Source organism: Chelonia mydas, chromosome 3 (assembly GCF_015237465.2).
Source record: "Chelonia mydas isolate rCheMyd1 chromosome 3, rCheMyd1.pri.v2, whole genome shotgun sequence".
Lineage (NCBI taxonomy): Eukaryota > Metazoa > Chordata > Testudines > Cheloniidae > Chelonia > Chelonia mydas.
The window spans coordinates 203,714,866-203,735,974 of record NC_057851.1 but is presented as its reverse complement, the minus strand read 5'-3'; the positions used below and the strand labels follow the sequence as shown (position 1 = coordinate 203,735,974).

The 21,109-nt window shown below is 46.3% G+C and overlaps 1 protein-coding gene across 4 annotated transcripts in view; it reads right to left on the bottom strand.

Annotated features, from left to right (window-relative positions):
* Positions 1-16,609, bottom strand: part of SLC8A1 (solute carrier family 8 member A1) — a 329,095-nt gene extending 312,486 nt beyond the window's left edge. Inside the window, exons 1-2 of one of the 4 annotated variants that reach the window (XM_037896398.2) lie at positions 16,445-16,608; positions 4,599-4,740 (exon numbers count right to left, since the gene is read on the bottom strand). The gene's annotated coding sequence lies outside the window, so the exon portion shown is untranslated. Of the gene's footprint in view, positions 1-4,598; positions 4,741-16,444 lie in introns of all 4 variants that reach the window. The other 3 variants (XM_007058961.4, XM_037896397.2, XM_037896402.2) reach the window with 3 other exon arrangements.
* Positions 16,610-21,109: the final 4,500 nt, after the last annotated feature.

Sequence of the window (21,109 nt, the reverse complement as noted above, 5' to 3'; positions counted from 1 at the left end):
AAGTGATTTCTTTATGGACCTTTGGGTTTTATTTTTTAGTGGTTTAAAGTCAGCTGAGATAGTCATGTACCATTTGTTTCATGGAACCCCCCCAAATCATTTATTCACATCTGCTATTATCTAGTGTATCTCACTGTTGGCTCAAGAGTGTCTGGCAAAACTGTCTGCCTCCCCATAGGAGCTACATAAGTGATGTAAAAATTTGTCTTAGGACTACAATGAGTCAGCTGTAGACAGCCGTCTGAGCATGAGAGCAGTTGCTGGTGGGAGCACAGTGTTAGACGATGTCCTCCGTGTTCCTGGATGTATGACCCCTGGCGGGGCACCGGGGATAGGTATGGAACCCGCAACAACTGGCTCTATAAGCCTAAGCCTCTGCTGCCTGAACTAAAGGCCCAGCATGGGTAGCCTCGGCCATATCTCTCTGTGGCCCAGCCCCCATTAGCGGGGGACAGAGCGCAGCACTGAGTGGGTGTGAGGAGCTGGACAGCCCCCCAGGCATTCAGAAAGAGGGAGTCCAGTCTCAAAATCATTAGGTTACCTTAGAATTCATGTTAAAAAAAAAAGAGGGTTTCTGTTTATTCACCCTCTGGCTTTTAAGCCTTTAGGGGTCTCATTTCTGAGCTTTCCTCCGCAGCCACGAGGGGCAGAAATGTCCCTTATATTTCAAATGAAAGTTGAGATTCTTACCTACTCCCCTGACTCCAGTAGCTGGGGCTTTAAGGAGCACACCAAAGATTTTGAGACTCATGATGAAGTCGTAGGAACTGGCAACACTTTGCTACATTTCCCTTGCAAACCAAGCCCCCTCTGTGCTTTGTGCTGCATGCAGTGGGGGTTTCCTACTGCAGATTGTGCACGCTCTCTGCCCTGAGTTTCTGTTCCCCACATGATCTCTTGTTCTTTCCTCCTTGTTGTTTCCAGCTCCTCATGTGGGGGAGCAATTTCCTGCTTATTGTACGTTGGCGGGAGTCAAGTGAGGGATTAGGCTGTCGCTGAGTTTCTATGTGTGCAGTGGAGGGACATGGAGCTGAGCTGAGCAGGGGGCCTGAGCTGGAGGGGGTAGTGCATTCACAGGCTCCCCCTTTGCTGCCTTAGTGCTCCACCACAGCCTGGCTCCCTCCCCCCGCCCCCAGCCTGCTCCCTCCCCCTCTCCCCCACATCTCAAACTGACACCAAGTATAGCTAGAGGTCGGGTGCAATGCTGTCTGCGGTCAGGGCTGTTGGGGATGAGGCACTGGGTTGGGGGGCATGGAAGAAGCAGAGTTTTACTGGTGGATCCATTGGGCTAGCGTGTGGGGAGTCATATGATTGTATAGGGCAAGGGCCTGAGCAGGTCTGATGGAAGCAAGGGCATGAACGTCCCTCCCCCACAAGCCTCTTTCACTCAGTCCCCCTCCACCACATACATTCCATTCACCCACCCAAGCCCTCTCTCAACTCCGACTCCCACGCACCCTTTGGAGCCTTTTGGTGCCCACACATTAGCTGGATGTTTCTGCTAAAATGATCAGCAGCACGGTTGTGACACCTCACTTGCCATCTGTAGGTTCCAGAGTTGACGGCCAGGCTGAAATGAATGAGGGCACTTCCCACCTTGCTGCACTGCAAACCTGTGTGGACAGCACGGCAGCAGGCACAGTGAAAGCTTTGGTCCTAGAGCAACCAAGGCAGCGTGGCCTAGTGGATAGCAAACCAGATTAGGACTCAGGAGACCTGCATTCTAGTTCTGGCTCTGACCTGCTGGTTGAACTTGGGCAATATACTTGCGCCTCTCTGTGCCTCAGTTTCCCCAGCTATAAATGGCGATAATGATCCTGACTTCCTTTGTCAAACACTTTGAGATCTATGGCTGAGGAGAGCTACATGTTATTATATTTGATGGTGAGGATCTTGGTCCAATGCTCATTGCGCTGTAGCTAGATAGACACAGTTGTGACTAACAGGGTCAATTAAAAGAAAGCATGTTAGTAAGCTGAAGAAATAGCCCCTGCTGTAGGTCTGGGCCAAGAACTCAGCTCAGAAGAGTGGGGAGAGTAGTGGGAGCTTGGCAGTGGAGAAAGGTCAGTGCGTGGAGAAAGGAGAAAATGTCTAGCTACAAGTTGAAGCAGGGTTTGGAACCTAACTGAGGATTGTCGGCAGCGTTAGCTGTCTTCAAACAGACTTCCCAGCTCTCTCATTTCGGGGTTGTTTGACATGCCTGGCAAATTTCATCAGTGAATAATTCTTCAGCCTGTGGGTCCTTCATGAACAAGCCTTTGGGAGTGTTTGGGGCAGATCCTCAGCTGCTGTCAATTGCCATTGCTCCATTTTTAGTTCACTGGAATGCTGATGGAAAGCAAACATCTTGCAAATGCTCATAGGAATTTGTGCTGGGATGCGGTTTTATGCCAGAAATGTTTGCCAGGCCAACTTGACATCTTCCATTTCCCCAGTCACCCAGTCAGGGAGTAGAAACAACACCATGTGATTCAGGTGACCAATTACAGACTGGGAATAACTAAAAGCGAACCATCAAGGATATATTCACTGCTACAACTCCTCCTGGCCACAATGAACAATGCATGTGCTTAACTTGATTTGGTGCCAGAGGAACTACTCTTGTAGGCAAAGTTTAGCATGCGCTCCAGTCTTCACAGGATTGGGCCAAAATAAGTACATGGTGAACAATCTGAAGACTGGAATTTATTCAAGCCAGGAAGAATTAATAAAAGTCTGAGTTGGCAGATAAGACACGGGCAAAAAAAAAGCAACATTTGGCAAATAAAATTGACTAGAGTCTAATATTGAAATGGTGAATCAAGATGAACTTAGAGAGTTTGTACTTCCAAAACATCATAATTACTAAGGTCAGAGTCTTAGACCTGTCTCGTTTTGTTGCATTCTTTGAGATCTACAAACCCGCATATTTAAAGATAACCACCAGGCTATTTTAAGTTAGGAAGCTTTAAATCAGGTATGTCCTTATTGACAGGGTCAAATATTTTCCATTGTCATGGAAAAGCACTCCCTAAGTGATCAGCCATTTTTTATTGCCCATAGAACATAAACGTTGAAAAAAAAGACGCAAAGGGAAATAAATGCCTGTTTTCGCCTTGTCACAATTCAGAAACAGGCATATGGATTTTGCTCACACTTTTCAGAAACATTCAACTTAAGATAACGATCAGTGACAGTAGTATATGAATTAGTATTTAGGAATAGCAAAAATTATGGATGCTATTTAGTTTTCCTGGACAACCGCACCCCTTTCTCCACCATATGTGCAATGCAATGGGAATGACATATGGCACTGGATAGGCTTTGATATTTCTCTGTTTTACACATCTGTCTATTGACGTTACTACAAAATTCTTCATTAAAAATTCTAGTGAATTGTAAGAAGTTTTTTTAAAACTCTGTTTTTATGATGGAAGTTCTTGGTTATGACTCCTTTGTTAAAGTTGCGTTCTGAAATGTGCTTAAAATGGGGCATCAAGTCCTGTTTTTCTTTACATCTAACTGGCCTTCTAGTCTGAAACAGTGTTGATTTTTATGCTCTCCGAATAGTCTATACAATATTTGTTTGATACCGCTTCATAAAAATTTAACAGGAAGTGTTCAAAATTGGGCAGTGTTTGAAATTTGTCCATGGCAGTCTGACATTTTTTGGTCAACTGGTATCTTCAAAAAAAAAAAGCATTTTGTATTTACCCAATGGTAGAGAGAGGAATCTTGAGGAGATCTGGTGCAACAGGTTTTTCTGTGTTTATAAATTAGAATTTAGGGTAAGTTTAAGCCATTATTTGTCATAACTGAAAGACTGTTCTCCAGTTGGCAGCTAATGGATAAAACTTGTTGCCTGATAAAATTTCTGTTGTACACATACAATTTTAGAAATCGAAATCAATCAATATTTAGTTGTGCTCTCAGACCTTACCAACAGAGGGCAGGAAATCTTTGGAGCATTCATTCGGCAGCATGTAAATACACCTTTGTAGAGACCACATGTCCATAATAGATTCCAGATTTTTTTTTAAAAACCCCTATATTTTAAAGGGATCAAGGTTAAGTGTGAGGTCCCCCACTTCTAAGAGCACGGAAATGCAAGTTATGGGACATCTTTTTACCATGTCCTAATACCCACACAGCATATTTCCACTGCCATTGACTGACTCTGCACTTCCACAAGGAACTTTCTTCTGTCTGACAAGGAAACATCCCATACACCACACGCTGCCCTCCCCCACACTATGATACGCAACCTCCGCTACATCGGGGTTGGCATACGTGCACAGGTTAAGTGTGCAGTGTAGCAGATGTTTGTCAGGGAAGCATGAGGTTAATTTTAAGGTGTTTCATTCCTTTCTGAGGACACTGATTACTGCTGATCTTATAAATTCATTTCAGCCCATGATGGCCAAACTCAAAGAGCGAACGCTCCACCTGTTTATCGTATGATGTTTGGGGGAGGGGGAATTTTTCAAAATCTGGTGGCTAAAGTATTTCTGAACATGGTGAACGTCTCAGGCATTCACTCCCAGAAGATACTGTAGCTCCGTCAAAACGTAGATCAGTACATGAATGCAAGGTATATGAATACTGTGCAGTACTCCAACCTGGTGGTTCAAGGTGCTGAGCCTTTCAGAAAGCTGCAGACGAGAACAACTGGAGATAAACTGGGTTCTTTGTCTCAGCGGAACGATGATTGTTAGTTGCTTCCCACGGGCTTTGTGACAGTTCTCACATCTCATGCATTTACTGTCGGAAAAAATGTTAGAGGAAAGATGTGAAAAAAATGGAAGGCAGTGGTGTCATTTCTTTCCTGTTAGTACTTCTAAGCGCTGCATAGCTGCCTGTCTAAGGTCTTTTACCCAGTAATTAACATACCACGGAGATCCGACTCCTCTCTCTGCCATGTGTTGATCTAGCTACAGAAATTGACTGGGAGCTTATGATAAGGTTTCCTCAGTGACTTGACTTTGCTGCACCATGGGAAAGTACACAAGGAAGATAAATGCTGGAAGTTAAAACTACATTAGCTATTCAAATAGGTTACAGATTCTCCCCTGTGCCAGAACCTTAATATCACATATGGATTGCTTCTGAAGGCTGTCAGAGATGGCACCACAGCAAAGTAAGCATCATCATTCTGGGAAATAGAAGGAGAGGGAAGCCCTTAGAGCTGGGGCAATCCAGAGTGCCTTTCCTACTCCTGAATCAGGCGTAGTGCCGGGATGATGGGGCGTTTTCAGCACCTTGTTTCGATTAACTAGTGTTCAGCAAGCAGGCTAAACCCAGTAGATTTATACAGCCCAGGAGGTCACCCTGAAAAAATAATTCTCGGGCCCAAATGGCTTAACATTTAACATGTTTTAAAGGACCATATGGAACGAGTTACTGTCCAGAGTAAAACAAACACTTGTCGCTTACATCCAGTGTTATTGTTAGAAATATTCCATTGTGCGCATTTCTCAGCAGTGTAAAATGTCTGGCCAAATCATGGGATAATGCCAAGGATCACCAACATCCTGTGGTCTGCATCTATTACTATTAACTTGTATGAATTGGCAATCTCATCAGACTAACAGCAAATCCAGCTGTTGATTGCTGACTTGAGCTTGGAAGTACAAGGTCTTCACTTTTAGTTTTGCTTGATGCCGAAGAGGTAACATCAGGAATTCCTAATGACATTCTTGCCAAACCATGACACAAACAGCAAGCTTAGAAGTAGCCTCCGGAGGAAGATATGTCACTGTCTGTTTGTTTAGTTGTTCAGAGGGAAGTGTACATCTCTTGGTATGGCTGGAAGATCAGAACATGGTTATCCTGTCCCAAAGAGATGGTGGCCAACATTGTCAAACCTGGGGGTTGGGTGGCAGGTTCCTGTAACTATATTTAGGCACCTAAATTAAAGCCACCTGTTTTCCAAATGCTCTGGGGCAGCCAGTGGCTCCTGGTGACTTAGTTTGGGGTTGTGTGAAAATCGGGCCCCTTTGATTTAGGAGCCTAAATATGGAATGAAGAACCTAATATTAGGCCCCCAGGCCTGGGCACTTTGGCCCACGTGTGTTTTAGAGGGGAAGTTACAACATCCCGAGTGCCTTTGCTCCTAGGAGCTGAAGTCTGGGCTTTCAGCCTCATTCTGCTGCAGAGAGGCACTGCTGACCCGGGGAGGACAGATACAAGGAAGGCAAAGTCTCTCTCTCGGCTCCTGTCCCCGTTCCTGTAGCAGCACCACGGTGCTTTGAGCTCAGTGGCACCACCTGTGTGTGGACAGCAGCTGCTCCTCTTGACCCTGCTGGTGGCCTGTGCACCGGCGCAGCATGGGAGGCCCAGGGACCTGCAGCATCTTCCACCCATGTGTCCACCACATGGCTCTTGGCAGGGCACAGGGCACCCTACGGGGGAGAAATGTGGAGCTGGGGGGGAGCAGTGGAGACAGGGAGACCAAAGCAGAAGGGGAGGTGCCAGCACCAGAGTGGCAGGGTGGGCGTGTTCCTAGCACTTTCAAAGCTCTGAGAGTGGCGTGGGGCAGGGAGCCAGTGCCGAGAACCGGGGGTGGGACAGAGGCAGGCTACCAGCCTGTACGAAGGGAATGCTGCAGGCCGCTCGCAGAGGAGAAATCCCTCAGCACTCATTAACCTGCGGCACTCATTGCCACAAGAGATCGTTGAGAGTTTAGGTAGATCAGATCCAGCAAGAGGCATAGAGAGAATTGCCAGAGCCATCATTGGTAGATACAGAAGCAAGGCTATAAACCCAAAGCCAGCCTCTGACTACCAGGGGTCAGGGAGGAGGTTCCTTATAACTAGCCCTGGCCCTAGAAAGACTAAGATAAAGGGTAGAAAGACCCCTAGAGTAGCTGTGTCATCTCCCTGCTCAAGCAGAACCTGCATAAGGTGAGCGACTTTGTTCCCTATCGTGTTATAAGCCCCAAGCGTTAGAGTTTCCACCCAATTCCTTTGGGAGATTTCTCTACAGCCTATTTGCATCCTGGTAGCATCTCAGAACCTGTGTCAGGGATCAAGGCCCCATTCTGGTGGGTGCTATCCAGACAAATAACAAAGTGACCCCTACCCCCGAGATCTCACAGTCGAGGTGTTAGGCAGGACAGGTGGCAGAACCGACCATTTACCCACCAGTGCCAGATGGGACTGAGCTGTAAGTGTCGGGCAGAGGAGGGCTTCGGGGGTGTGTGTGTGGGGGGGGGGGTGTTAAGGAGGATAAAGTGGTGGGTTTACAAACTTTAACCGTGAAATTCCTGGTCACCAGAAGATATTTGTTCTCTTCTTCCTTTCATCCAGCTGTTTCGGTCAGTAGTTATAGCTCCATGTCCCCCCCAACAGCCCCCCTGTTCCTCCTTGGGGTTCATGCCCTACAGGCATTGGCACACTCCTGCGCACGGCCCACCCACTCCCTTACGCCTCACTTAGTCGACACCAAAGTCATTATTAACCCTTTGAATCCTTCCTCACAAATCAGTCCCCCCCCAGCCCCCAGTTGACTTCGATGCTCTTCCCTAAGCGTCCTCCCATCACCCTGGTAACGCAAAGTGAGGGATTCAGCAGAATACTCCAGAGCTTCCCACCTCTGACATCCACAATTTGGGGAAAAGACGAAAGATCTTCAATGGGGTAACCTGGAATGTGCAGAAGGAAAGAGCGAAGTGTGGGGGGGGGGGGGGAGCAGGAGTGGGAAGAAAAGACCTCAGTAGGGAATAGAGGGGGAAACAGACTGGGAGAGGCAGCCGATGGGGGAGGGAATCCAGGGCCCATGGAGTTCAGGGGCCAGCATGAGAGTCTGGTGAAACAGAGAAAGGAGAAGGACTCCAAGGGCCAGAGGGGAACAACCCTGGAGCCAGCAACTCAGGGAGGGAGATATGGTGGTGGGAGGGGGTAGGCATCAGGGCGAGAGAGGTGGGGGAGAGATGTGGAGAGGGAGGGGAGAAGGAGGGGAGATGGGAGCGGAGAAAGCCAAGGGAAGAGGGTAGAATAGGAAAGGGGACCAAGGAAAAAACAGAAATTAGGGCGAGGAGAAATGCAGCTGGGTGGGAAACAGAGAGCAGGAGAGAAGAGAATGATGGGGAAGAAAAGGAAGGGAAAGGCAAACAAACGCAGACGTGCACTCACACAGATATGCAGTGACACACACACATGTATTAACACACAGAGACATGAACACACACACGTATTCACACACACACACACAGACGTACATGTGGACACACACAGAGACGCACACATGCAGAGACGCACACACGCAGACGTAACCCATACGTGCATGCACACACACTGACACGTGCACAGTCACACAGACACACACTTACACACATACATGTACACGCACACACACACAAAGCTTCAGGGTTTGGAATGTGGCTGTTGCTGACTCTAGCCTGTGGTTTAGGGGGGCCTCCCGGAGCAATTCATTATTTTGTGTCGTATTTAATGATTGCCAATCTTTTTGCCATCTTGTTTGGGTAGGTGGGGTGCCAGTGACTTCTTCCTCTGGGGCATCACCAGCCTGGCCGCCAGCCCTGACACTTGGCATTGACATGATGGGGCCTTGCTTTGCATTCCCGATCCCAGCCTCCTGCGCCCAGGCTGGACGTGCTGTGACTGTTAATGTGTCAGCTCCGTCTAACAGAGAGGTAGGAAAAGCTTCTCTTCTTTCCCCAGTGACCCCTCTAGCTGCTGAGGAGCAGACTGACATCCCCTGTCGGGAGCACTGTCTGGTGCTATTGCAGGAGAAGGATGCTAGCTGGGATGCACGGCCTGGGGCCGGGATGCAGGTAAGATTGCAAGGGGATGGTTCCACGTGCGGAGGTCTCTGAGGGTAATTCAACAGGCCCCAGTGGGGAGGGATGAGAAACTGGAAGCAATTTAGCTGGCACCATTCCTGCCCCTACAGAACACTGTTATTTCCCCACTTTTGTGTCTCCTTCCAAGAGCCCACTTTTGCTTTTGCTTATCTGAGAAGAAAGGAAAACAAGCCAAATAAACATTCCAATGACAATAAGGACAACTTTGTAGACGAGCAGGAAGCGGTGGAGGATGATGCCACTGGTGAGTGATTTGCTAACTCCAGGAGAAAGCCTGATTTCTGTGGAGCACAGACAACCAGATGCACGTCACGCGGAAGAAATCTCTGCTGTTTCCGAGAAAAGCATGAGCTGCGAAAGCAAAGACGCCTGAACAGCACGAGCAATCTGAAAGCACCATAGTGACTGGAGAGAGAGAGAGGCCCTACGGCACCATCTCTGATGTCTGCCTGCCAACGTGAGATTGTTCTCTGCAGCATATTCTCAAGGACTCCAAAATAATCCAAGTGAAGAAGGTCCCACCACCTCCCCTGGGAGACCATTCCAGTCTAAACGGCCTCATTCTTAGGAAAATGTTCCTCATCTAGCTAAATTTCCTCCCTCTGCTTCTAGTTATACTCCTGACTCCCAGTTCTACTTAGAAGCCGAGGCCCCACTGTACAAACTTATAACAAAGAATTTACACTCTAAGTAGATTCCTCTCTCTTCTTGGTATTTGTCCCCTTTTACTCCTTAAAGACAATATTAGTCACCCATAAGCCTTGTGACACACATTTTACTTCTTGAAAATCTTTCTGTATCAGGCATCCTCTCTGTGTCCTTTATCATTTGTGTTGCCCTGAAATTACCTACTTTAACACCTGGTAGTGCCCTGGAAATTCAAATTCTTGAGGCTGAAACAAACTTTATTTAATTAAAACTGAAATTTTTTAAAAAGCGTGAGTGACAGTTAATGCTGAATTTGGGGTACAAGGATTCTACCTTTCCCCTTCCGTCAACCCCAACCATAGGGCTCTGCATTGATGGACAGAATTTTGGGGCTACACTTCCCTTCTGAGGTTGTTGATGCAGGATGTTACTCAGCTAGTAGGGTCACTCTTCAGCAATGCAAAACTGGCCCTGGGCCCAAAGGAGAAAGGACGGTCCAATGGTCAGCCCCTCAGCCTAGGACTGGGAGATGTGAGCTCAATTCTGTGCTCTGCCACAGACTGGCCATGTGACCTTGGGCAAGTCACTTATTCTCTTTATGGCTCAGTTCTCCCGCTGTATTATGGGGAGATAGCACTGGCCTACTTCCCAGGGGTGTTGTGAGGATAAGTGCATTATAGGTTGTGAGGCACTCAGATTCTACAGCGACAGGGGCCTGACAAAGAGCATCGTTCGAAGGGCTGAGCACTCTAAAGTCCAGGATTGTGGATGGGCCAAATCTAGACTCCTGAATGGCAGCCCAGGGAACTGCCCCTGGGCCAAGCCATGTGAGGCTGTTCCAGCTACTCTATCACACAGAGCTCCCTGATTCTTTTATAAAAACCTTTGCTCTTTAACCTGTATCAGCATGCAGCATTGAGGTGCTTCCACATACAGGTCAGATCACTCCTCAGTGCATTAGAGTAGGAATTCATGGCCAGGCTCTCTGCAGAATTTCGAAAGTGACTAGTGATTTATACTAGTTGAGAATCATAGAACTGTAGGGCCCTCAAAAGCTCATCAACTCCAGACCCCATGCAGACGCAGGACCAAGTAAACCTAGACCCTCCCTGGAAGGCATTTGTCCAACCGGTTCTTAAATACCTGCAGTGAGGAGGATTCCACGGCCTCCCTTGAAGCCTGTTCCTGTCCCAGAGCTTAACGACGCTGAGAGTTAGAAAGGTTTTCCTAATATCCAACCTGAACCTCCCTTGGTGCAGGTCTGGCTTTCTGCGGTAGTAATTTATACTATAGCACAGTACATGTGTCACCTTGATCAATCGGCCTGTCAGCCCTCACAGAGAGATCACCGATCATTCATGTTGTTCTAGCCAGTCCTTCAGCCACCCGCTGGCCAGGGGCACCGGACACCCGATCAGCATAGCGCACCGCAGCCTAGAACCCCTGAGCAACCCACCAACCTCCATCTCCCATGTAGCTGGGATTACAGGCACGTGCCACCACTCCCAGTGGTACACTCAGTTAATGTGGAAAAACTTAAGTATATACTCTAAAGTGTGAAAAGTCTGCTCTGTTTTATGTGATCCAAACTACAGGAGGGGACTACACAGATGATGGGACAATTTCTCTAAAACAAATAAACATCAGGTACTTTACTTTTATTTAAAGAAAGTCCACCATGACAGCCACACATGCTTAGCACACATTGGGAATACACTTGGCACTAAACTGAACAGACGGCAAACAGCTCATACTGTCATCTGTGCATTGCATCTCTTTGGAATGCCAAGTGCCTCATTTACATATAGATGTTACACATTGCAAATCTGAGCTCTCCTACTTTGTTATTCTTTTGGGAAAACTGGCTGTGTTTAATTAAATAGTTCCAACCCCCTCCTCTCATCTCCCCAGCTTTTAGGACTGTTGCACTTTAGCTAAAGTTAAGACAACTCACTATAGTTAGTTGAAAAGGGCTCCCTAGCTCATCTGTGCAGGACACAGCACTTTCTTGGAGGCTGTGGAACCAACTTCCCCAAGAACTAAGCACCATCACTAACCTCACCCCCTTCTGTTCCGCGTGCCAGGAGCATTTCTTTACCTCTGTCTCTAACATAAACACAGAGCAGCATGGACATTAAATAAAATCCCCTAACCTTCCACTGCACACCCTTCTTCCTGGGGAAAGGAAAAATGCACCACATGTGATGGGTGTTAGTCATATTGCTTACTGCATGTTTGGAAGGTGCTCAGATAATGCGGTGAAGGGGGCAATATAAGAACCTACAGAGAGCAGGAAAAAATCCAAAACCTGGAAGGAGTATGTACAAAGATCTCAGCTGAGGAATGGATTTGTTCATAGATATGTATCTGAATCTGTGCAAACTAGTCTCTGGATTTTGAAAGGAAAAAGAGAACATTTTCAAACTCTTCATCCAGGATTTAGGCTATACATATTGTATTCCTCTAAAGGGGAAGGGGAAGAATTGGGATTGCTTTAAACCAACCTCAGTTTGTCAAATTCTCTTGCAATGGTTTCCCACTGTTGTGCATTTGTTTAAAGGATGCAGTTGCCGAGGCTGCCATGATGTCATCATGCTCAGGCTAGTTCTGTGGCCTTGTTGTGCAGGAGGTCAGATTAGAGGATCACAATGGTCCCTTCTGCCCCTGGAAGCTATGAATCATGTCTCTCCCCCCTTCCACAAGAGACTGTGCAGTTTGCATGAGCAAAGGGACCAGCTCCATATGGCTAATGTAAGCACATCTTCCCACATGTATAAACAACGGGTGAGATTTTCATAAAGAAAAGGAGTACTTGTGGCACCTTAGAGACTAACAAATTTATTTATTTATTTATTTTCATGAAGTTGCTAGATTTCCGCTCCATACAGCTAAATTCAGTGCCTTGCATAATGACAGGTTCAGAGTAGCAGCCGTGTTAGTCTGTATTCGCAAAAAGAAAAGTGCCACAAGCACTCCTTTTCTTTTTGCGAATACAGACTAACACGGCTGCTACTCTGAAACCTGAGATTTTCATAGGAGCCTCAGTGATTTAGGGGCACAAGTCCCATTGAGAGCAGTACTAACTCACACAGGCACGTTGGAAAATCCCACCGGACCAGCCGAGTTGAGGCATTCCAGCCGTGCTGGTCAAGATTTTCAAGAGAGACAAATGATACTTGGTGTTCCACTTATGTGGGGCCTGACTGTCAGAGTGCTGAGCCCCCACCTGTGAAAATCAGACCTGCCCCCGCTAATGCTGATGGGGTTAAGGTGGCTGGATGGGCCAATTAACCACATAGGCTGCACCTGGAGGGGAGCCAGGGCTCAATATTTAATTAAGGGTGAAGCTCACCTGGGCAGGCACAGGTGGGGCTTCTATAAAGCTAAGGAGCTGAGAACAGTGGGGGGAAGTAGTTTGCAGGTGTGTCCTGAGAGGAGGGAGGAGTGCTGGAGGTTCCTGGGTCTGGAAGGAGCCCTGGGGAGTGCAGGAAGCTTGGACGTGCCGGCAGATGGAAGGAGGGAGTAGGACAGAGCGCTGGCCGGTAGTAACCAGGTCTGGGAGTAAGCAGAGCCCAGTTGTGGAGCACAGGGTACCTGGGCTGGAACCCGGAGAAGAGGGCAGGCCTGGGTGCCACTGCCAGGGATATGGCACAGTTTGGATGTAGGGCTGTGTGGACTGGTGGAGGGACAGCTTGTCCTGAGAGACATTGATAGAGAGCCAAGCCACAGAGTGAGCAGTTGAGGCACAAAGAAGATGAGGACCCTGGAGGGTGAGACTGAGATAACAGGCTGGGCAATCCGCAAGGGGTGTCTGACCAGCAATGACCTAATCTCTGGCTGAGGCACGTGTCAATGGTGAGTAGTGAACCTTGCTACCCTTTAAGGAGTCTCAGCCAAACCCTGCAGCACCCAAAGTCACAGTCAGATCCTGGCCGCTAGGCATTAGCTGACTTCTTTGTTGCTGTTTCTATTATGTTAAGGTCTGGCACTGCCAGCAGAGCTCTTGGCCGCTTTCTGCCAGTGCCGTGCAAACACACTAGGAGGAGACAGTCCCTGCTCCAGAGAGCTGACAAACTCAACAGGCAGACAGGAGGGTGGTGGGAAAGAGACCAAGGGGGCAAGTGATTTGCCCAAGGTCACTCAGCAGGTCAGTGTCAGAGCCAAGTTCTCCTGACTCCAGCCTGGTGTTCTATTCACTAGGCTGTACTGCCCTCGTGGTGCACTTAACTAGCACTTACTGGCACAGGCAGCCTTCCCAAGCCACCCTCAAGAGCACCACTGGTGTCTGTGAAACTGTTTGTGTGCAATTTCATGTCCTCCTGCTATGGACCCACTGAAAGGCTGTGCAGTGAAAGCATGCTAAACTCTGGCTGAAGCTGAGCAAAGCTGCTGTTGTTCAAACCCATTTGTGGGTTTTTCCACCTATCTTGATTTCTGTGTGGTTCTCCCCTGGAGCAGGATTTGAACCCACTGTAGCAAAGGTGAGCTCAGAATTAAGCTGGGGATTGTAACTGGACTCTCTGCCCGGGGGCTTTTGAGCCTGCACAGGGCTTACAAGGGACTGACAAAGGCTTACAGAGGCTTCTTTGCCTTCTGTGTCCTGCAGGCATGAGGTTCATTACAACACCATGGTGCAGCCCAACACTCAACTGCAAACACGGTGTGACTATCCATCTAGCTCAGACAGAAGTCATGGGCTTGCTACAAGAACCAGTGGCCTGCGCTATGCGGGTAGTGGGACTCGGTACTCACAGCAGTCCTTTCTGGCCCAGAAATCTATGGAAGAGAATAGTTTTGCTCAGCGTTTCAACAAAAAAATTCTCAGGATCACAAATTACTTTGTGTAAATCTCCGCTGATTCAATTTCACTTTTCAGAGCCAATGCAAGTGGAGTCTGGCATGAGTTTGGGTTACCAGCTAGATGTTCAAGACCATTAGTCTCATAATTTAGCAGGATCACAGATGCATCTTCATTTTCAGCTGTGTGTCTATCTGTGTCTTTATCTATAGTGATAAAAAAACTTCACTGTGGAACAGTTAAGATTGCTACTAGACACAAAACAAGGAGATGAAAAATTAAGCCACCGAATAGTACCTATGTAGTGCTTCTTTCCCAAGCACACCCCTTTCCAAACAATTTCCTCCCAGTGCTTAGTTGTGGATCTTTAATGTAGTGCTTTGTTGTGTTGCGATGGGGCAGTCTGCTAAAGGGAGCAATAGAAGAGCCCTATCCCTAGAGGACCGTGGAAAGCTGCAGCCACTGAGGGAAAGGATTTTATCCATCAGCAGCTGCATGTAAAACCTTCTGTTAAAGAATAAAATCTGGCAGAAAAGTGTAGGCACTGACTGAAATTGTTTTAAGTGTACAATGGAGAATAAACATCCAATTTCGGTGAGTAAGAGCTAAAAATGATCCTCAATCCAAATATACTTTTTTTTTTAAATTACCCATTGCTTTAAATCTCCTCAAGATTAATCTCTCCACCAACTCTTCTGTAAATGGTTTTTAAAAAACATCAGTGAACAAAAAAGTGTGGGACTGCCACGGTCACATTTCATCCACAGCCCAATTTCAAACACTTCCTATTAAACATGTGAAAAGAAACAAACCAAAAAAAGCACAGAACATTCAGAAGGAATGAAAACCTAGACTACGGGAAATTTCACATTGAAAGGTCAGTGAGATGTAGTGAAACAGGAATGTATGCCCCATATTAAGCCCTTTTCAGAACACAATCTTAACTATGGTGTCACAAACAAATGTATCCATTGTTATATATAAAAATATAGTACAAGGTAGGGTGATTAAATAAATTCAAGGAAAAACAATAGTTCTGTTTGTGAACAAAACTATTCAAGGCATTAGGGTGCAATGATCAATATTTCCCCTTATCTCTTAGCGCAACCTTGGGAATATGTTGTTTTCAGTAATGTTCATGTTGGTTTTCAGTTCCTGCCATATCATTTTACTTAAGACGACTTATTGTTTTTCCAATCTATTAGCCTCCTGAAAAATGAAAAAGCTTCTTTACTTATTTGTAGCAGGAGTCTGAATACTTCATTATAAACACCTAAACTGACCCAGAAACCCTGTTTTGTAGCCTTGTGACAATAACATGATTTAATCATAGGATGCAAAATAAACAAGATTTTAGACTAAGGATGCAAAACCCTTTATACATCCAATTTAATCAAATGCTTTCTCTCTATAGAACACATTAATTTATGACAAAGGTGCATATCTGCTTTTTGGCAATGCACAGGCTAGTCTACTAATGTAATTTAATGTTAAATAGATATTGGTTTGAAGGAAAACTCTTTCTACAGAGCTTTATGCTCCTGAAATATTCACTACAAGAGAGGTTGACACCGCAATAGATCCAGCTGGGTTTCTTTTTGGGGGAGGGGGGGTTGACTTTCATGGTTAAAGCCATACGAAAATCTTTGCACAGGATGTAATCAACCTCATATATTTACAGAGAAACATTGAGAAATTGCCTTCAAGTGCCAAGAAATACAAGTCGTTTACAAATCAGCTCTTCCTAATGTCCACTCAGTTCAACCCACATCATTAAATGAGATGCATTTCTCAAAATGAAAGTAGGACATTCAAAAGCACAGGGGAAAAAATACACACTATTTTTATATATTTGATTCATAGATACAGAAAAGAGGCAGACACTCAGAAATAGCAGCACGCTCTCAAGGCCCTGACATGCTGAAGGTTTAACATCAGTCAATTCATAAAGCCCAAACAGCAGACGATCAGTGATAAAATGCTAATTTTGCAACATTTTTCTTTCGGTCAGTCAAAGTTTCTGTTTCTCTAGCTGTAATCCTGTTCAATTCTGTGCCTCTCCCTCAGAGATCCCAACCCAAATCTCTTTTCAGACACCCCATAGCTCCAGCTGCACAGCTTTCCTTAGGAGATCCGGGAAACCCAATGTCTAAGTTATATATTCAGAGAAAACACTTGCATTGCTTTTCACTTACCGCTGTCAAGTCTCAGTAGCTGTGTGTAAGGACCTCGTACGATAGCTTCTCTAAATTTGCCCGAAAGAAAGGAGCTTGTCCTTTAAGTGTCTCTAAACATGGTTTGCATAGCTGGATCTCAGCTTATCTGTGCTTTTCTGCTTTTGCTTCCATACATGGATCTGTTCCCAACAGTAACTCCAAGCTGTCGAAAAGAAGCTATCTGGCAGCTTTCGGCTTCATCCAACACAAATCATGATGATAAAAAAAAAATCCTTTCTGCCTGGTATTTTTACACCCCCGACCCCCTGCCACAACGTCTTTTTCAAATTAACTTGAAGATTACATATTTCCTTTTCAGTGCATGCTGAACAAATCATTGCAGGCTAGTATATGCAACCATAAAAAAAATTGATGCTTAGGTTTATATTGTATTTAAAATGGCTTCAATCTCCTGCAAATCTTGACTGTTTGCCCACAACTTCTCAAAATATTTGCACAGTAATTGTTAGGATGGGGTAAATACAAATTACAAAGACAGACAGTTTTATTTTTTTAATTTAAGGGTTCACATCCCTTTATTTCCAAGAATACTTTTCACTTTCCTTATAGGTCAGGGGTTTGTATGTTTGTGCCTTGGAAGGATTTCAAGCTAATACATATCCTGTCTGTTGCAGCAGAATGTTAAGAGTCTCATCTCTGAGGAGAGACAGAGAATGCACAGGAGAAATGTGACAGGCAGCTCCCAGATTAGTAACAGTAGCAGCCGTTAGTGTTCCACTTGATACTACAGGAGCGCCACACTGGGATGTATAAATGCCTCAAACCTTGAAGAATGGAAACCACCGTTTGGGACAGTCCCAGTGCATTTGTCTATAAATAAAGGAGGGAGGGAATCCTCCTCTTTGGCCACCCCCTTGTCAGCTCACACTGGGAGGGGTTGACCCAGCCCTATGTCAATACGATGGTCTAGCTGCAGAGTTCAACATCCAGTGCCGGGAAGGGAGAAATCTAAGGTAGAGCATATCACCTGAGTTCTACCCCTTTGCTGCTGTGCGTTCCCTATAGCATTCAGAAGTGAATGCTAAGTAAAGCACCGGGTGCAATGCCAAGACTGGATTTGCTGTGTAAAGATTTGGTTATATCTGTACCATGCTGTCCGGATCGCTACCTATATTAGGGCACAATCCTGCAAGGTGCTGAGCACTCTGGCCTGAACCAGCAAAGCACTTAGACACATGCTTTATTTTAAACATGTGTGTAGTCCTACAGAGGTCAAGGGGACAAAGTTAAGCAGGTATTTAAGTGCTTTGCTGGTTCAGGCCAGAGTTCTTCGCTCTGTGCAGGACTGAAGTTTGCTTTGCTTCTAGGGCAGTACCTGACCCCATCACTTATGTATCTTGAACGTATTTATCATCGCAGCACTGCAAGGTTGGATCAGTTGCTTCAGTACTTTGGCCCACCCCCACACATACTGGGGACCAATCGACCATCAGCCCTCCATGTTGTCCATTAAAGGGGAGGAGTATACTGGGACATAGAATCATAGAATAACAGAGTTGGAGGGACCTCTGGAGGCCATCTAGTCCAACCCCCTGCCCAGAGCAGGACCAATCCCAACTAAATCATCCCAGCCAGGGCTTTGTCAAGCCTGACCTTAAACTTCTAAGGAAGGGGATTCCACCACCTCCCTAGTAACGCATTCCAGTGTTTCACCACCCTCCTAGTGAAAAAGTTTTTCCTAATATCCAACCTAAATCTCCCCCACTGCAACTTGAGACCATTACCCCTTGTCCTGTCATCTGCTATCACTGAGAATAGTCTAGATCCATCCTCTTTGGATCGACCTTTCAGGTAGTTAAAAGCAGCTATCAAATCCTCCCTCATTCTTCTCTTCCGTAGACTAAACAATCCCAGTTCCCTCAGCCTCTCCTCATAACTCATGTGTTCCAGTCCCCTAATCATTTTTGTTGCCCTTCGCTGGACCCTCTCCAATATCTCCACATCCTTCTTGTAGTGTGGGGCCCAAAACTGGACACAGTACTCCAGATGAGGCCTCACCAGTGTCAAATAGAGGGGGACGATCACGTCCCCCGATCTGCTGGCAATGCCCCTACTTATACACCCCAAATGCCATTGGCCTTCTTGGCAACAAGGACACACTGACTCATATCCAGCTTCTCGTCCACTGTCACCCCTAGGTCCTTCTCTGCAGAACTGCTGCCTAGCCATTCGGTCCCTAGTCTGTAGCGGTGCATTGGATTCTTCCGTCCTAAGTGCAGGACTCTGCACTTGTCCTTGTTGAACCTCATCCGATTTCTTTTGGCCCAATCCTCCAATTTGTCTAGGTCCCTCTGTATCCTATCCCTGCCCTCCAGTGTATCTACCACTTCTCCCAGTTTAGTGTCATCTGCAAACTTGCTGATGGTGCAATCCACACCATCCTCCAGATCATTAATAAAGATATTGAACAAAACTGGCCCCAGGAGCATCCTCCAGCCTGCCTCTTTAGAAGTTTCAGTTTGCAGAGCCCTGTAAGAAAGTGCCCGTGGTTCCCCAGTGCACATGTGGGGAGAAAGGTACCAAGGCTCACATTTCTCGTACTGTTAAAGGCAAGTCTCTGTCAGGCTGGGCTCTCCTGCTTTGAAGAGCATGTGGTTGAAGAGGAAACAGTAAGGGGAAGAGGAAAGGAAGTAGGGGAGACAGATCCAGCCCAGCAAATGCAATATTTGTATCCATGTCCACTTGAAATTTAAAATTAGATACTAGACCTAGATACAGTGAGAACCAGCCTCTCACTCAAGCCATTATTAACTGGCCAGTGCTTTGTGCCCTGCACAGGGGGTCCCAGAGATGTGGAGGAGGAGAGGGGAGTGGTCTAAGCCAGTGGGTCTCAACCCATGATCTAATCAGCACACAGCTGCGACCCATGTGACAGCCTCAGGGCCAAACAGGCAGTATATATATATTGTGTGGATGCGGCCCATGTAAAACACAGAGCTGCACGTCCGCCCTGCAATGGTAGGTAGGTTTAGAACCGCTGGCCTAAGCTAAGGGATCCATTCAGGCAGAAGGAGCAGAGGGGAGAAGGATAGAGACGTTCATGTGTGAAGCTGGCCCTGGCGCTGTAGGCAGAGCGGGAGGGAACAGCGGTGATGTGAGAAGAGATGAGCAGGTGAAATGAGGGTACTTATTTAGATGCCTAAAGATGAATTTAGGTGTCCAACTTTAAGTCCCTTGTATTGAAAATGCAGCTGCAGGCCTGGTCTCTTTGATTAGCTGGGAGGGAGAAGAAATGATTTTTTTATTCAAGCTCTTTCACACTCTTGGTTCCTTGTTTTTGTTCTGAACACCTGTTGAACTGAAACACTTGGCCCCCCACATCCCTAAATGGCCCCCTCAAGGATTGAACTCACAACCCTGGGTGTAGCAGGCCAATACTCAAACCACTGAGCTATCCCTCCCCTGTTTTTGCTGGATAGTCCATAGAGATGTACTTGAACTAGCTTCATAATAGCTGAGTGTAAAGGAAGAAAGCAAGATGTGGCACTTAGATGTGGGGAAAACCTGCCTGATATTGTGCTTTCTGAGAATTAGTATGTAATTGTGCCCTTAGAAATTGCAGTGTAAAGCATCCATGCACAAGGGGCAGAGTTAGGGTTAAGCAGCCAACCTTAGTACTGGCGTTTCCAAACTTCTGAGTGCTGTGTTAACATTTTTGTAACTTGGGTTTTAGTACAGAATGTGTAAAAACGTTGTCATGTTTTCCTTGGATCACTCTTCCATTTGTCACATCCCAGAAATTCGCTGGGAGAGGTGAAGTTGGAGTTGAAGCTTACAGGTCATAAGGTATCAGGAGTTTTTGCAGGCAAATGAAAAAGACAATGTGTCACTCAAGGAGGATTTAATAAAAAAAATAAACGGAGCAAATAACAGCAATACATGAAAGGGAAAAGGAAAATGGCATTTACCTGTCTTCTTTCTTCAAGTTTCTGTTACTTCCTAAACTTAGTGACAGAGCACAGGTCAAAACCCCTGATGCTCCAACCTGTGACTGCATGAATGAAGACCCAGCTTGGCTTCAGTGTTTTGTCAAGAAGAAGGTCGCAGACCTAGGGCATGAAGCCTGGCCTACGATTAGTGACTTAGTGCTAACATTGGCAGATCATCAGCAGTGACTGTTATAATACATAGTCCAGTTGTACGACCCTTCGCTGTCCTGCGTCCTCTGCTATGAATTCATTGAATGAGTCTGCTCACCTTGAGTCACTGTGGCAGACTCAGAACCAGAATAATGATCATTAATAAGGAGGAGAACTAATTGAAGACAATAGTTAAGGCCAGGGCTTAAATTCAGCCAGAGCTGTGTGGAGCCAAGCTCCAGTAAATATTTTCAAACCCCGTGGAGTTGTTATAGCGCGGGGGGCGGCTCTGGGAAATACTCTATGCCCTGGCTCAGGCCAAGTAATGTGGTTTCCCCAAGGGCACTTAGTAAGAGGATGTTTACTTCTATCCCTGTTCATGGGTTAACCACATTCTCACTGACTGACCTCAATGGCAGCGTTACTGGCCTAAAATGTTAGGGATCAGATCCTCAGCAGGTGTAAACTGAAGAGGCTACATTGAAATCAACAGAATGACCCCACTTTACACCAGTTCAGGATCTGGCCCTATATCTTGTTAGCA